We start from the raw sequence: 12,433 nt of genomic DNA, 5'->3' as shown, positions 1-12,433 counted from the left end.
ATTTATATACATCTTATAAATACCAGAACTTTGACAACACTAAAACCATGTACATGTATGTATTAGCCAATTAGGATTCCAATTGGAATATTGGTTCTGTTTCCCTGGAGAACTCTGGCTAACAAATATACATACATGATCTTGGTGTTGTTATTGTCCTGGTACATGTAACATCCGGGTATCAGCCATCATCAGATGGCTATCATGTTACCTTCACTCAATAATAATGTTCAACTCTGACCCTATGCCTGCCTTTCTTAAAGATCCCTGGGAAAGAGAACTGGCAGAGTTTAGAAATTCTAGAATCACACAACCTAACAAAAGTAGAATTTCCTTGCAGTTCAGTTCAGTTGCTCAGTCATGTCCAACTCTTTGCAAGAGTCCAAGTCATTCTTTGCGACCCCATGGACTGCAGCATGCCAAGGTTTCCTGTCCATCTCCAATTTCTGGAGTTTGCTCAAACTCAGAATCATTGAGTTGGTGATGCCATCCAACCATCTCATCCTCTGTTGTCCCCTTCTCCTCCTGCCTTCAATCTTTCCCAGCATCAGGGTCTTTTCCAATGAGTCAGATCTTCGCAACAGGTGACCAAAGTGTTGGAGCTTCAGCTTCATCATCAGTCCTTCCAATGAATATTCAGGACTGACTGATTTCCTTTGGGATTGACTGGTTGGATCTCCTTGCAATCCAAGGGACCCTAAAGAATCTTCTTCAACACCACATATCAAAAGCATCAATTCATACACCCAGGAATTGAATCCAGGACTCCTGCATTGCAGGCAAACCATTTACCAACTGAGTTACCAGGGAAGCCCCGAATTTCCTTGCATGTATGTTTAATTTCTAAGTTGACTTAGAAATTGGTTAAGTGGTAATCAGCATACAATGTAGATATCCCTCAGCTTAAAGGCAGATACTTACCCAATGGTCCTGGGACCAATTATTGGTGTGTCAGATTACAGAGATCTGATTAGTTGTTGAGGTCTGGTGTTATCATGTGTCTTTTTATTTTTGTTGAGATTGTCCTTTTGAACTTATTTGCTGCATTTGTTACCCTCAGACCAATTTGGAAAAAGTAAGTTGAAAACTCAATTCTTAACAAAGCTGTCAATCACTGACTAATGGGATACATTCAATCCTGGAGAGAATCTTACAAACTCAACTATCTAAAGCTCTGTACTACAGTGACCCTGAGGCAGTCTGACACTTGCTGTTAAGGACAATCTTAGGTTTCCCTTTAAAAAGCAGCTTATATAAATTTTGATTTTATTCTAACTTACATGCATTGGTGTAAAATTCCCTCATTAAATTGTTGTCTCCTTATTTCTAATCAGCCATCGTGTTCTGATATTTAGCTTTCTTTTGAATTCCCATTGCCATTAATTATCATTTATGCAACCCTTATCTAATATCAGGCTTCCCTTGTGGCTCAGCTGGTAAAGAATCTCCTGCAATGTGGGAGATCTGGGTTCAATCCCTGGGTTGGGAAGATCCCCTGGAGAAGCAAAAGGCTACCCACTCCAGTTATTCTGGCCTGGAGAATTCCATGGACTGTATTGTCCATGGGATCGCAAAGAGTCAGACATGACTGAGTGACTTTCATTCATTAATTTCATTCATTATCTAATATCTAGATCACTGTTACAATTCAACCTCTAGTTTTTTCTAACTTTAATGCCATCCATATAACACTGGTTAATTTTCTTAAATATCTCTTTAATACTACTCTTCTATTAACATAATTCCAATGGCCTCATATAACTATCAACGTCATTTTTTCTATTTTGTTACCTGTCAAACATCTCTAATACTTTATATTAAGTTGCACTCCATATTAATTTCCAGCATATACCTTCCCTCACTCAGGCCAATTGAAGGATGACTAGGAGTTAGGTGAAGGGAGAAGAGGAGAAAGGAACTCAGGGGACAGGATGTAAGTGAAATAATATGGATGGTTGAGAAGTTGAGTATGATTAGAATGTTGAATACAATTTGGGGAGGGTTTTCTTGAGGTGTGTCTTTGAGGATGTTTCTGGATGATATGAATGCTTGAATCTGTCAACTGAGTCAAGCAGATTGCTCTTCCTAATGTGAGGATGCGTCATCTAATCAACTGAGGGCCTGAATAGAATAGGGGAAGGGAACAAGAGTGATGGTAGATCAGGCTGGTAAAGCAGGCAAGAATTAAATCAATCTATCCATTGGTGTAATAGAGCATTCTTGTTGTATTATGAAGTCACTGAGATCACCTCAGAAGAATTCTAGGACTCTGTGTACTTTAGAAAGAGAACTCTTGAGTTTTCTTGCATTCATGCATGCCTTGTTGCTCAGTCGTATCCAACTCTTGTGACCCCATGGACTGTGGCCTGCCAGGCTCCTCTGTCCATGGAATTTTCCAGGCAAGAATACTGCAGTTGGTTGCCATTTTCTACTCTAGGGGATCTTCCTAACCCAGGGATCAAACCCACATCGACTGTGTCTCCTGCATTGCAGGCAGATTCTTTACCCACTGAACCATCAGGGAAGCCTGATGAATTAACTTGAGGATAGTTTAAAGGCAGAAAGACTAATTTAGAGACAGATGGGGGAAAAGGGGAAGAACTATAGTTGAGGAATAAATATAGCATGAAGAGAAGGAGGGCCCAAACTCCCCAAGGATATACACTCATCTTCTTAGCCTTTAGCCTCATTCTTAGTTGTCACTTCATACATATTTGCTGAACAGAGTGGAAATTTTATATAACCTCTCTGACTATTCCAGACTTTGTGCTCTTTAACTGTCTAGTTTCACCACATGATATTGGAATATACAATATTTTGCTCTGTGTTATTCATTATTGGTTCATAAGTCTTAAGGGTGTCATAGTTATGAACAAAAAACTATGGGATCACAAATTCATACTGACTTAGGTTCAGCTGTTGAGTTCCATCCCTTAAGAACTTTGCAAACTTGGTTTAAGTTATTTAACCAAGTCCCAGTTTATTAATTTCAAAATTGAGGATGATGATACCTGCCTTGTATGGTTGTTGTAGTGATCCAAAGTGACTGGATGAGTGCACAGCCTGGTACATGGCAGTCACTAATGTTTTCCTTTACCTATCCTACCTCTTCTCCTTCTTCCCCAGTTAGGTGGCTGTTTTATTCAATAAATAGTATTATGCAACTGTTATGCATATATAACACTTTTCGGTTTGGAAATTAAATAGGATACTCTTCTTGCCTTTTGGAAACTCCTAATTTTGTAAATAATATTCATTTCAAATGAAGTAAGAGGCCTTGAAGAAGGGAGTGATTAATTATCCCAGAGCTGCTGTGGGAGCTCTGGAGAATCCTTCATGGATTCTCCTAAAATCCTTGATTTTAGGGACAAATGTACAATATATCTTTGTATCCAACACAACATCTAGAAGAATGGTGAACTCAACAGAGTCTCAATAAATCAATTCCTCGTGGGTAAGTTAACGTTATAGTCTCCCTGATGCCCTTTCATCTTGCCACTTCCCTTAAAACGAACACTGACACCAGCCCCTTCCATGGCAGTGCTGTTGCCCCAAAGCTCCTCCACATCCAATTTCCTCTTCAGGGGTCTGTTACCACGCCTGTGCAGGGGACTGATTTGGGGGCAGTTTATATTAGCTCACGCTTGCTTTTTTTGCTGTGCTAATGACCATCATTCAGCAATCTGCACCTTTATAAGTGCAGATTGAATACTTTGATAATTTTGTGTTGTAGTAACTATGAAAATAATAGAACCTGAGAGATTTGTTCTCTGGGGTGATTTCAGATCAGATTTTTAGGCTCCTGCCCTTGATAATTACCCAGGTCCCTTTGAATCACTCTATCCTGACTTTGGAAATGGCAACCCACTTCAGTATTCTTGCCTGGAAAACCTCATGGATTTTCCTCCCATGGAGGAGCCTGGTAGGCTATAGTCCATGGGGTCTCAAAGAGTCGGACACGACTGAGCAACTTCACTTTTCACTTCACATCCTGACTTTGTTAGGAGGCCCTGCCTGTGATAGAGAACGTCTCTGCCTTGGAAAAATACCGCAGAGTGAGGGAGAAAATCGCTCCCCATTTACAGAGCAAGCCAGTCGTGGGGAGAGATAATTTCTAAGCCACTGACTTCCACACCAAAATACTTTCTACATGTTGACTTCATAGCCTCTCTCTCTCCTAACCATTTTCTTAGTAAAGCATTGTGTAATCAACACAGAAATGAGATGAGAATTACAGCTGTAATAGCTGAGGTTTGTGTACACTTGCTTGGCATAGTTCTGAGAACTTCATGTGTAATTTCTGATCCAATCTCAAAGCAACCTTGATTTTACAGCAGAGGAAATTACCTTGCTAAAAGTCACAAAGGTAGTAAGTGGTGAAGCTAGGATTTGAGCCCAGGCCTTCTGGGTCCAGAGCCCTCTGCTTTTCATCTTCCTCTTGGCCATGCCAGCACCATGAATCAGCTTTTTTGTTTTCATCAGAATTGTGGGAATACTTTGAAATCTTGAATTATTATTATTGGAAGTATTAAACTGAGCTGTTAATATTATAGTAAATATTTGATTTTATGGCTTATTTTGAAAGACAAATAAAAATGAGAGTTTGCAGACATTATCAGATTTTCTCTTATCTTTATTCTCCTCTGGGACCACATAATGGCATTCTCTGATTGATTCCAATGTAAGTAAATACACTTTACTTTACAGTTACTTTAAGTAACTGTTTTGAAATGAGAGCGAGATGGAGGAATTAGTATCTGGTAGGCATGATGCTCAAATGACTTTAGTAATACATGAAAATTGTTTAATAAGTAAATTCTTTCTCAAAAATCAAATACCATTCAAACCCCTTGTTCTCTGATTAGCCATGACACTTCCACCCTGAGCTATATCTCCTCAACATATTCTCTTCCCCACCATTGAAACTGACTTGTCCTGAGTCCTCTTTCCATAAGACTTTACCAGGCTGGTGACTCTGCTAGGTGATTTCAGTCTTCTCTGATGGCTCAGATTAGGTAAAGAATCTGCCTCCAGTGCAGGAGACCCAGGTTCCATCCCTGGCAGATCTTCTGGAGAAGGGAATGGCTACTCATTCTAGTATTCTTGGCCTGGAGAAGCCCATGGACAGAGGAGCCTGGTGGGCTACAGTCCATGGGGTTGCAAAGAGTCAGACACGACCGAGCGACTAACACTTTACCAGGCTGGTAACTATGCTCCATAGTTTTAGGCTAGTGTTTCTGAATGTTAACACCTCAAAGCACCCTGATCACTCTCACTCTGTATCCCAACTAATTTGTATCTTAAAAAGGAACTTCTGGAAACCTACTCTTTTTAAGCTAAATGAAAAACTCTCTTGAGGCTGGTGGAACTGCTATTTGGGTGCATCTGGGTCTCCATTTAAAGCTCCAAATTAGGTCAGTTTAAATATGGGATTCCCTCAGCATTCATAGACCCAGTTTTCCTTTCCCTGGGGAGAAGGGTGTGCCCTCTAGGTGGGAGGTGCTATGTCCTCTTCAGACACTAAGAGAATTCTAGTGTAAGGCAGCCAAGTCCTTCAGGACAATTACTGTGTATTTCTAGAGAGATCTCCACTGTATTCCTGGCCCGTGCCTGCACGTATTTCCTCTGTGATCTGGGCCTTGCTGCCTCTTCATTCGCAAGATGGGTCTCCTCTGACTGAGTCTCTGCTGTGTAATCTGTGAATCTGAGCAGAGTGGGGAGAGGACTCAGAATGGAGGGAATATTTCTCATAATCTTGGAAGTCCTATTCCTCTTTAAGAATGTGTATAGAGAATTCTGCTACATTAGAAATGCTATCCAGTGGGTGGTGGTCCAATGGAAAGGACCTGCCTGAGGACTGGAGTCCTGCATATGGGTTCTCACTCTAATAAAAAGTGTCTTTTAAAACCTTGGGACACTCACTTAGCTTTTTCTCTGTCAAATAAAGGACCTCAAAGTTTTCTTCTAACTCTGACTCGAGGCTTCTCAGTGTTCCATTTTTACTCTTTTTACAAGGTCCCTGTGCCAGACTGCTGGAGTTCACTCCTGTTTCTACCACTGATTAACTGGGTCATCTTGGGCAAGATTTTCCTTGTCTCTGAGACCTCACCTCTTGTTTGAAAAGGGGGTATTGATATAAGAACTGTTATTAATATCATTGTTCTCATCCTTGTTATCATAGGGTGTCAAATGGTTGGTAGTAAATGCCTAAACTGTGAGGCAGTGTTAGGGTTCTTCAGGACAGAAGATTGAAAAGACGATTCATGAAGTGAGCATTTGTATGTGCCAACACAGTTTTCTCCTCCGTGGTATCAGATTCTGATTTCTGACTTCCACTGCAAGTAAGCAGAGGCTTTAGGCTAACGAGTCAATTCACTTCATGCAGAAGGCCCCAGCTAAGCACTAAATATAAACCTAAGAGACAAGCTGGATAGAATTATACTAAAGATGAGTTAATAGGAATGAAAATCAGTTGCATGTATACCTAATACCGTGCCAGTGCTCTGTCAGTTTTTCAGGAGATGTTACAGATATGTCCCTTCTTTGCCTCCTTCACTATGTTAGTTGCGGCATCTGCACTGGTTTAACTCTTCAGGGTTGTTTTCTCCTGGGACCTGCATGCCACTGATTCTCCCCTCTCCTTCCATGGGGTTTCCTATGCCTTCTCTTCACAGTTTCATCAAACTTTCATCAAATCAGTTAATGTCCAGGACAGTAGTTGAAGGCTCCCAACATAGTCTGCATTGTTGCTACATGAAGAGAGCTGGGCTTCTAAACTCTAGGTGAGAGATCATTCAATGATGAATAATGACAATAACCTTGAAGAAACTAAGATTACTAAGTTGACTGTGAAGAAATTTTCTTTAAAAAATTTAAATTCTTCTGTATTCAATGCTAGAATAGTCTATAGAAATAAGGTATCATAATTGTTAATTCTGCTATGTATCAATAAACCTCATATTCTTAAGTCAATTCAGCATTCCAAAAAATGGTGGCTTTTTAACTGCTACAGGAATAAAAGACATTATTATGTCATTGAAGGAAGGAATGTTTTTTATAGAATTGCAAACCAGTTTGCTCACTTCGTCATTCTATGTGGCCAAACTGTCATATGCTAATTCTCCTTAGCCATATTACTGACTGGAGCAGAACCCTGTATTTAATCTTGCAAACTAGAGGGAGTTATCTTAATTCTTCTTCTTACTTTCCTCTTAATATTAGCAGGGATGAATCTGGAAAATATTTTCCATATGACTGTTAACACCTACAAATATAAAATTCCACATATATATCCAAATAAGGAAAAAAAAAACTTAGTTTATACATCTTTAAAAGAAAATAAAATTAGGGAGCTTAAGCAACCAGCATATTTTAGTCAAGACAACCATTTTTATAAAGGGAAATATTTTAATTTTGGATTTGGATCCATCAAAACTATTCACCACAAAATGTCGATGTATTAAATTGAAAATTTAAAATAGTTTTTAAAGCTGACAACCTAGTTAAACAAGGTTTAATGGGATAAAATGAAAAACTGCTGATAGAATCAGCAGTAAATATTTGTTAATTACTGCCTGGATTTTACCTTATCAGGCCAAGGAGCAGATGGGACTTAGATTTCTATATAGAAGGTCACTGCAGTCCTGCTGCTCCCTTTCCAGGTGCTTTCCCTGGGGGAGTTTGGACTGTGAGGACTGCACTTTAGAGGAGCCTGGTTACTGTTTCCATGAATAAGATAAAATGGTGTTTATCCTCTGTGGATCAATACCATCTTGTTTGAACTTATTGAGTCATTTAGAGACACAGAAGGTAATGAAACCATTGTGCAATAGTACCCAGCACAGTACCCAGTGTCCTGAGGGATGACAGTATTTTAAAAGACAGTTATTGAAACAGATTTGTAACATCAACTGGCTGTATGATGAAACGAACACACACTGTGACAGGGTGTCCTGTAGGTTTCAGTGGAAAAGGCTTTGGATTCTTAACTAAGAGTCTTCTTGAGAAACATTCTCTAAAATAGAAATGGTATAGGATGCTTGTTTTTTGGAATAAAAGAAAATAATAAATTCTCTTATTTTCTAAACACATAATGATTTCTCTCTGTGACTCATCAAAACTTCATTGTTTATGTACAGTGTTTGATTTAAATGATATTAGCATTGTTTTGACAAAGAGGAGCTAATGGGCAAGTTTGGAAAGTTTTAAGAAACTCTGAAAAGTTTTAGGAAACTATTGGAGGTTTATACCAATAGGGAAATGGACAGTGAAGAGAGTTTTGCTGAATTTTTGAATTCACATTGCCAAGGACTATGCTTAACTAGTTTTGCTTTATCATCTCCTGTGATCTTTACTAAATTCTGCAGAACAAATTTAACCCCCATTTTATATTTGAAGGGGCTTCCCTGGTGGCTCAGATGGTAAAAAATCTGCCTGCAATATGGGAGACCTGGGTTCAATCCCTGGGTTGGGAAGATCCCTGGAGAAGGAAATGGCAACCCACTCAGTATTCTTGCCTAGAGAATTCCAGGGACAGAGGGGCCTGGCGGGCTACAGTCCATGGGGTCGCAAAGTGTCAGACACGAGTGAGCAACTTTCACTTCACTTTTACATCTGAAGAATCTGAGATTCAGAGTTGAATATCATGCCTAAGGTCACAAACCTAAGGAATTTGGGAACAGGCATTCCAGTCTAGCTCTGTCAGGAGAAAAGTCCAGTGTTCTGTCTATAATTAATTTGAAAAATCTCTAAGATAGACATACTCCTGTTTGACAGAAAATGGTTAGACTCTGAGTTGCCTTAGAGGTTTTTGATCATGATTATTGAAACAGTGATGGTCTCAGTCAATTCTTGTTGCTATGGATACTGGACATGGACTATAAAAATGATTTGTTCTGTCTTCAGTTGTGTTCTGAAGAATACTATTTCTGAGATAATAGATGTCATCAGAAGAAGATGCATTCTTGTAAATTAAGCTCAGGAAACAAAACATTGCCTACTCTCCTAGATAATCACAATGAATGAACATATTTGCTTGTTGCTGTTTAGTTGCGCAGTCATGTCCTATTCTGTGCGACCCTGTGGACGGTAGCCCACCAGGCTCCTCTGTCCATGGGATTTCCCAGGCAAGAATACTGAAGTGGGTTGCCATTTCCTTCTCTAGGGGATCTTCCCAACCCAGGGATTGAACCCGTTTCCCACATTGGTAGGCATGTTCTTTACCATTGAGCCAAGAAGGAAGCTACTTATACATAGAGTAAATCTCCTTGTGAGGAGAGTCTCATGGTTTTACGCTTGGGCTCTGGAGTCAGAACGCCTGATGGGGAGCTTAGCTCTGCCACCTCTTAACTGGGTGATGTTCAGCCCATTCGGTAACTTATTCATGCCTCAGTTGTAAAATGTTATAATAGTATCTAACAGATATGGCTATTCTAAGAATAGCTTGAGATAAATGCATGAAAAGTACTTAGACTTGCACTTGGCCATATGCTTAATAAATATCTGTTATCATTATTATTACTCAAAATACTCATGTAGTAACAAGATCTGCTTTAATTGTCTAATTGCCATTTCCTCAACATACTTAACAACACAGTCCCCCTTTGGAAGCCACGTGTATCAACATCCGCTGAATACAATGTAGGAAAGGTTACATTTGGACAACACAAAACCAACTTGGTATTAGCCCAGGTGAACATAATAACTAAATATTCAGTGTTTTCATATCCACTGTATTACTTTAGGTTTGTCCATAATAACTAATATCTTTTCTTTTCTTTACTTTTTGGACAACCATCTTTCCCCTTCCTTACATTTGATAAATAATAAACTGAAACAGTAAAATATGACAATTTTCTCAAATGGAGAGTATCTATACTATTCCAGAAAATATGGTCCTTAAAAATGAACCTGTAAGTCATTTGTTTATTATCTATTATTTAGCAGAGGAAGGCTTCAGTGCTTTAAAATAAGTGATTTTACTTTTATTTCTTAACCTATGCTCTATTGTATGCATCTCAGCACATATAATAAAGAATTTTCCAGGCCATACCACCACATCTTTGATGCTCCTAAATTATAGCAAGAGTTAAATTTGCCAACACATGCTTTACAAAACAGTAATCCTGCCCAATGCAAAATAATGCTATGTTAGTCATCTTCTTGAAGACACACAGTACACAGCTGAATAGTCCAAAAACTTGTTTGATTTGGAACACGCTTCTTTAACCGTTCTCCATGGAACTTACTCTGGCAATTATAGAACAAAACTATTTCAATTAGAATATTTAAGAGATTTCTGGGAGGAATGGGATATTCCTGATAAGTGTCCTGATTGATTTGCTTTTTTAGATAGAATACCATCATAGTCTGATTGTGAATCATCTTTTTGGAGTGAACGAAATGATCACGTGAAATACATCCACTGCAGCACAGCTGCACAAACCATCCTGAAAGGAAAAGATCTAATAATTAAGCCATCTGAAGGTGGAGATTTAATACACTCAAGACCAAAGATTTTCCATGACTTTTTTGTTTCGTTTTCTTGTGTTTTTGGTGGTGGTGCAGGATAAAGGAGGAAAGGAAGTGAGATAAATGATTATGTGAAATCTAAAGTATGGTAGAAATTATGACCCCCACAGAGAACGCAGAATCTGTCAGTGATGTTAATACCATTTCTCTTGTTAATTACACTTTTATGCTTCCCCAGATCCGAGGACCAGAGCAGACAGTCAACCACAGCTCTCCCGGCTGTCTGGCTATTGCTAAATACATTTCTCAGAAACATCAGCCTGGCTCTTGAACCTGATGTGATAAATCTACACTATTTTTTTACCCCCAGAAATTGATTAAATCAAAGAACAAAATCTGACTGTTGTCTCATTTTGGGATTATATGATCATTCTAATATTTTCTTTTGTTTTCAGATGGCTTTATCAGTATAAAAGCAAACTAGAAAAATCCCTGAATTCAGCTCTCTTGTGGAAGCGCGTAAAAGCTGTTTCACTGCATTCCCACTGATCCACACGGCACAGTTTCACAGAGTTGAAATAGAAAAGTCAAAACACATGAACCATACCTGAGTGATTTCAGAGATCCCCACCCGGAAAAGGTTTCCTTGATTATGGCGAATTCAACGTGTCACTCTGGTTATGCTCTAATCATCATATCAAACTCCAAAGGTTCAGTGGCTTTAGGTTTGGTTTACAATTCCTGGGAGTTAAACTTTAACTCACCCTGTCTCTTGCATCCATGCAGCCCTTTGACCAGATAATTGGGTCACTACAACCCAAGCAGAATCTACAAAATTACTGTTGTCATTTGTTTACCATATTAAAATGAATTTTGTATTAAAAATCAATCATTGAGGTGAATATTATTTTGATGTGTTTTAAGTGACACATTTTAAAAAGTAGAACTCACTGCAATTTGGTTAACTAAACTTTCCTTTATATTAGCCCCCTTGTTTTCTGCTATTCCAAAATGATATTAAGCCTATGGTAATTTAAGAGAATGTTTCATACTCCTTGTATCATTGTATTACATGGAATAAAGTGGGGAGTTTTAGGTCAAGTATGCAGATAAGTGCATGCTTAGAAAAGTAGAACACACAAGATATTTACATAACCAAATAAATAATGTCAGATCATGTTGGGGAAAGCAGGCTTCTTTTTATTCAGATTTTAAAATAGCCATATAATCAGCCATTTACTGAGGTTATATGAGAGCCAAGGCTGTTCATTACTTGAAATCTCAGTGGCAACTGTGTTTATTAAAGAATAGGCAAATGTATTTCCAAAGATATAAACTCAACATTCTCAATTCTCTGATAAGAGCTCCAGTCTATGGAGGAAATTTCTAAGAGTCATAAAGCCCACTGAAAAAAATTAAAACCCTCCTAATTTTGAGTAGATTGTAACGGTTTATAAACCACAGGCCCCAACACTAAAATTAGAGGACACACTTAGCTTCAGCTCTAATAAGAGGAGTTTGCTTTCCTAGGAACCAACTACTAACAGAAGTACCTGCTCATTCTGTGTTTTATTTTTTTTTACAATCAGTTGTTCCATAATATGGCACAGAGGAAGATAAGTCTATTGCTGACATCTGGTAATATAGAGCGTACTGTTGGAATGCTAGTTCTGCCCACAGTTTTCAGCTCTCAAATACAAGGAAGTCTAGATATTCCTAAACCAGAGCAATGCCTGACAAAGTTAAGCAAAATCACTCCCAGAACTGTTGCTTTGCCCTGGAACTGTGACATTGGACTGAATCCTGAGGGGGGCATCAGGCCCCTCCCAGCTGACAGCTCTCTGAGGAGCGCATCTCTCTATAACCTCCTCAGGAGCGGATGCCCCTCAACAGGCAGTTTTTTTGCTTTTCCTAGTGAAGGCTCAGTCTGGGTGTGTATGATTTCCCAGTGTGTGGGGAATTC

General features: G+C 38.9%; 1 protein-coding gene across 3 annotated transcripts in view; it reads right to left on the bottom strand.

Annotated features, from left to right (window-relative positions):
• The window catches only part of A1CF (APOBEC1 complementation factor), an 88,058-nt gene extending 76,886 nt beyond the window's left edge, over window positions 1–11,172 (bottom strand). For all 3 annotated transcript variants that reach the window (XM_020903631.2, XM_020903632.2, XM_020903633.2), the window contains exon 1: window positions 11,078–11,172. The gene's annotated coding sequence lies outside the window, so the exon portion shown is untranslated. The remainder of the gene's footprint in view (window positions 1–11,077) is intronic.
• Between the last annotated feature and the right edge of the window lie 1,261 nt (window positions 11,173–12,433).

This window comes from Odocoileus virginianus, chromosome 7 (assembly GCF_023699985.2).
Source record: "Odocoileus virginianus isolate 20LAN1187 ecotype Illinois chromosome 7, Ovbor_1.2, whole genome shotgun sequence".
Lineage (NCBI taxonomy): Eukaryota > Metazoa > Chordata > Mammalia > Artiodactyla > Cervidae > Odocoileus > Odocoileus virginianus.
This window is presented reverse-complemented; position numbering and strand designations above follow the sequence as displayed.